This window comes from Macrosteles quadrilineatus, unplaced genomic scaffold (genome assembly GCF_028750875.1).
Source record: "Macrosteles quadrilineatus isolate MER2022 unplaced genomic scaffold, UCM_ALF_1.0 Scaffold_1__1_contigs__length_201487025, whole genome shotgun sequence".
Taxonomy (NCBI): Eukaryota; Metazoa; Arthropoda; class Insecta; order Hemiptera; family Cicadellidae; genus Macrosteles; species Macrosteles quadrilineatus.
Genome location: NW_026542594.1, coordinates 73,751,385 through 73,757,384, shown reverse-complemented (window position 1 = coordinate 73,757,384; position 6,000 = coordinate 73,751,385).

The following is a 6,000-nucleotide window of genomic DNA, read 5'->3' as shown; positions in this document are numbered from 1 at the left end:
AACATTGTCTCACTCTAATTACTTTGTCTCACTCCAGATTTTCAACGTGAAGGCACGAAATAGTGAGCGCGTAACATGCATGCAACGTCGTATGCGCGCCAAATACGTTGGCAGCACTGGCTGTAAATCAGCTGGTCAGCTGTTGTACTGTTGTATTTGTCACTTCACATTAAATGTTATATTAAAAGTTCACTTCTGTGTAAAAATAGGTTATGTTTCTTCACCAATTTATTTGTTTTATGGTAACTGTAGGAAAAGTATAATGTGCAACTCGAGTTCAAAGTACAATTGCCTCACTCGAGAAACCATTCCCAGTAAGGATTTCTCTCGAGTGAGTCAATTGCTCACTTTTCTCACTAGTTGCACAAATAACTATTTCTAAATTTAAATCGACGATAGTCAGGGATTGCCCTAGTGCCTTACAATGGTGATTGCAAAAGCAAGACACAAAGGAAATTGTAGTTGCTTAAATTCAGAGGGTAGTTCGGATGAAATCATCAGTATTCTTGGGATTAAGACTATTTCTCCTTTTAACTTACCACTGATAATTTTTGCTTCAATCAATTTTGGTGTAATTTTTTTATTGTCAGTCTGGTAACGTTGCACAGGTTCGGTGGATTTAAGTTTCGCATTAGTATTATTGGAGTTAATTCTTTTAATGACAGTAATGCGGTGGGTGGGTTAATGACAAATTTTAGAAACATTGGAATACCCGAGATAGCACGCACGATTATTATTCACTTAATAATTTATGTTCGATTGTGTGGGTATAGAACAAAAGATAAAAATATTAAGGCATTGCTCTTTGATAAAGGTTTTTATGTTGACATATTTAACATTAAAGAATTTAAACGTTGTTGAGGTGCACAGGTATGCTGCGATTGGGGTTTAATATATTTGGACTTATTCAAAAGTAAAATAGTTTTCTGTGCTGCACTCTGTAGAAACATTGTGGTACTATTTCAAATCATTACTAATACAGAATGTTGTGATATTCAAACCTACAAAACAGTTGGTGAAATCAAACATCTGCTTTTAAATTATATTTATTTGTAAACATTGTAGTTCAAATAATCTGACATTGGCCCACTTAAAACCCTCTGGGGCAGATCCCCTTTGATGGGTCTGTACCAAACTTCACACAAACCATCCTTGAAAGATGCTTAACACGTTCATTAACAACGTGCGGCGTATCTCTTTACAACGTTGTATCTTTACAACGTTAATAAAGATCAGCACAGACGGGCGTTGTATCTTTACAACGTGCCTACCGCTCGCCAGGAGAGAATGGGAGCTTTATTTTGGTGTAGGTTGGTAGTAAAATTTCCCGTGAATCCCGTCTGGCAATGCTTTTGTTGCGGTTTTGGGGATTTTCTCCCTCTTTTATTTGGGGGTCAAACTGAAATATATGAATGCCAAATGCGATCGCTGATTCGGTGGCGCGCCGCAATTGGCAAGCGCCTGTTTTACGTATGCCGCAGCGAACGTGTTAATAATGCCTGAAAGTTTCATTACAATCTGTTGAGCGGTTTTGGAGTCCATAACGTATATACACTGCGAGTCCCATGCTTCACTTTAAATTTAAGTTTCCTAAAATGTTTCACACTCGCTTAGCTTAGTGAAGACGTGTTAGGTTAATGAGACATAAGACTGCTTAAGGGTGTTACTCAACGTGTAATGAACAAAAATTTAAATTTAAAAGAACACCAAGTAAAAAGTGATACAACAGCAAAAGAAAACTTTGAAAAGGCAAAAATCAACAATAATAAGATAAACTAATTTACAACGTTAAATTTACAAGAAAAGAAAAACAATTGAAAATTTAAAAGAATTAGTTACTGACAAATTACATGACTTGTATGTTTGACAAAACTTTAGTTATATATTTTATCCTTATTACATACTGTTAATTGTCCCAGAAGCACACGCACCGATACACGCATTCCGAAACTCCTGATCTTCTTGGTCCCTGTGGTGGCCTGTGGTGATCTCCCCCTCAATTGTCCTCTCCAGGTCCTCCAGCTCCGTGACTCCTGACCCCTCCATCTTCTTCATTAGGCCTTCTTATTGGCTGATTACCGATAGGGTGTGTGGCTTATAGGTTAACGATGTTTCTCCGGGAAATAACCTTGAATTTGAAGGGACCTGGAAAAAGCCGGGATTTTTATTTTAGCCCCGGTAGAAGATTGTAGTCGTAAAATGCGTCTTGCCGCGATTGCGGGCGACGACGATGACGTTTTCGTGACCGCGGGAGACGACGATGACGTTTTCGTGACCGCAGGATACGACAATGTTATCTACACGTCCGCGGGAAATGTTCATGATTTGCCGCGATTGCGGACGACAACGATGACGTTTCCGTGACCTCGGGAGATGACGATGACGTTGACAAGGCCGCGGGAAATATTCATGATTTTACCGAGATCGCGGACGACGACGATGACGTTTCTCGATAACTGCGAGAGGCAACGATGATGACTACACGGCCGCGGAAGATTTTCGTGATTTCCCGTGACCGCGAAAGACGACGATTATGATTTCTACACGGCCGCGTGATATGCTCATGGTTTTGCCATGATTGCGGCCGACGACGATGACGTTTCCGTGACCGCGAGATCAACGATGATGTTTTCACTGCCGCGGGAAATATTTATGATTTTACCGAGATCGCGGACGATGACGATGACGTTTCCGTGACCGCGGGAGACGACAATGATATTTACATGGCCGCGGGAAATATTCATGATTTTGCCGAGATCGCGGACGACGACGACGATGACGTTTCCGTGACTGCGGGAGGCAATGATGATGTCTACATGGCCGCGGAAGATTTTCGTGATTTGCCGTGCCCGCGAAAGACGACGATGATTATGTCTACATGGCCACAGATGTTCATGATTTTGCCGCGATCGCGGACGACAACGATGACGTTCTCGTGACCGCGGGAGACGACGATGATGTTGACACGGCCGCGGGAAATATTCTTGATTTTGCCGCGATCGCAGACGACGACGATGACGTTTACGTGACCGCGGGAGTCAATGATGGTGTCTACACGGCCTCGGAACATTTTCGCTATTTTGCCGTGATCGCGGACGATGACGATGACGTTTACGTGACCGCGGGAGTCAATGATGATGTCCACACGGCCGCGGAAGATTTTCGTGATTTTGCCGCAATCGCGGATGACGATGATTACGTTTCCGTGATCGCGAGAGACGGCAATAATTTATACATACCACGGGAGATGTCCAGGATTTTTCTATGATAACGTAAGACTGTGATGACGTTTACGTTACTGTAGGAAGCGACCACACGACCGCAGGAAATATTCAGGATTTTATCGCCGTTGATAATGTGTTCATAAAAAATGAAGATAATATTCAGGATTTTGCTGCTATCGAGAGAGACGATGTTTCCGGTGACCTTAAGCAATGGTGATAATGAAAATTATTACTATAATAAGGATTGTTATTTTTTAAACCCTAGCTCACTGGACTTTGAAAAAAATTTGATGTATATTGTATACTTAACCTGCAAGTCTTAAATTGATTATAGTTTAAGTGGAACCAAACAGATACGCGGAAACCTGGAAAAACTTCAAAAAACCAGGAAAAAACCTGGAAAAAACCTGGAATTTCACTTTAATAAAATAGTATACAAGTAGATATAATAGGACAAAGATACCTCACTTTCGGCGTTTTAGAGGCACTTTTAGGGCACTTTTTATAGGGGAAAAATGAGAAAAATGAGTGGCTCATTTTTTTGGCCACTTTTTTAAAGACCCAGCTCTCGACCTATACACCCCTATATAAATTTTCTACTTTTTTAATACTAAAAAACACGTCTGGAAATGGTGGGCATTTTTTAGCCACTTTTTTTAAAATCCTGCCCACGGCCTTTACACCCCTATATAAATGTTCAATACCATTGTACAACTTCATTACTATTTCAAATCCACATGCATTCACATGTATATTCTCAAAATCATCAACTTGACAGTGCGAGGTTTGCACGTGATCTCGGGCGTGCTCCCGGCTCATGGCGCGCTCCCTTGGACATCCTTAGTGGAAATCCATGAATTCTGGCTTCTTGGGAATCCAAGCCATTTGACATACTATAAATCACCTTTTCTCCTAATTACCTTTTCTATCAAATACATGTCTTTATACTTGGTCTTTAACAACTCCTCTGTATAGAAGCCTCCCCTGATTATATTACCATTTTCATCTTTCAAGATATAAGTCACAGGCTTTGTATTCTTAACTTCTGCTATTGTAAATAGTTCTCCTGTCCAATTCGGAGTATAACCTTTACTAAAAACATGTTTATACTTGGAAATCCTCACACTATCACCTACCTTATATCTTGGCTTTTTAACTTGCACTACTTTAGAACCTACCTTAGTCTCATGCACATATTTACTGTTCTTAATACTCACTTGGTTAGGCTTCATTCCTATAGATCTATGCACTTTATTATTATATTTTCGAATTAACTTTGGAAGTAAATCCAACCATTTATAACTTCCCTGAGCACTAAATTCCCTATATAACCAATTCTTTAAAGTTCTCTGAAACCTCTCCACAATTGCAGCCTTAGTTGTAGAAAATGTGTGATAGTGATTAATATTTAATTTTTTCATTAGTTTGCTAAAATATTGATTAAAAAAATCTTTTCCATTGTCAGATTGAATGTTTTTAACCCCCTTTGGTAGAATGGTTTTAATGGCTTCTGTAACCACCAACCCTGTCTTATTCTTTAGTGGAGTAGCACACAGCATCCTTACTATCTGTACCTTCTATCAAATTGCTAAGTTTCTGTTTCTTAGCATTCCAAACACCATTCTCTGATTCTAAAAATTCATAATTATTATCATCTTGTACAAATTTACCATCTTTTCGTATTAAAGTCTGTTGTAAAGTGGGCACATCATCTAAACTTTCACCCTTTTCCACATTAGTAATTTTCCGTTTCTTAGCATTCCAAACACCATTCTCTGATTCTAAAAATTCATAATTATTATTATCTTGTACAAATATACCACCATCTTTTCTTATTAAAGTCTGTTGTAAAGTAGGCACATCATCTAAACTTTCACCCCTTTCCACATTAGTATTTTTTTGTTTTTTAGCATTCCAATTTTTATTCTTGGATTCTAAAAACTCATATTTAGTTTTACCTTGTAAAAAAACATCACCTTTTCTAGTTAATGTCTGCCCCAAAGTTGATGCATCATCTACAAACTCTCCATCTTTAACATTACCAATTTTACGGTTTAAACAATTCCAACTATCGTCTTGTAAATTTAAAGTAGGTTCATTACTAGCCCTGGGTTCTGCAGGCTTATTATATGGATTATATAAACAATAAAATTTATCTATAAACATATTTTTATTTAATAAATAATTCCACTTTCCCTCAATTCTTCAATAATGGAATCTATTTCATTATCCACTCCTGAGTTACCAGCTTGGCGACTTAGCCAAAGAAGTCTTAACCTATCTACAAGACAAGCTCATTAGGATCATCCCAATAAATATAGTCTATTTTATTACCAGTCACTTGTCTCAAACCTTCACCAACAGACTTAAATAGAGGTTTAATTATATTAAGATATTTAGTATGTCTATTACTTGAAATTGGTGCACTATCTTTGTAACTCTTTAAATGTCCATTTGTAGCTTCCAAAATCTCTTTATAGTTTTGCAAATCAGCCTGAGTATAATCCTCAGGTTCTTTTAACGTTAACAATTCCCGCAAACCTTTTGTCCCCTTGTAGGTTTTATTTGCAATTGTAACATCATCATTGGCAATATCAACTTCCTTATTTCCAATAAAAAATTTATTTGCTTCTCGTCTAATACCATATGTAGTGTCTGTCATACTACTTTTACTGAGGTAATTTCCTAAATAGTCTGATGCTAAAAGACCAAAATCTAATTTCTGTGGGGTGGATTGTTGTAATGGTTGTAATCTTGGTATTATTGGTATTCTAGA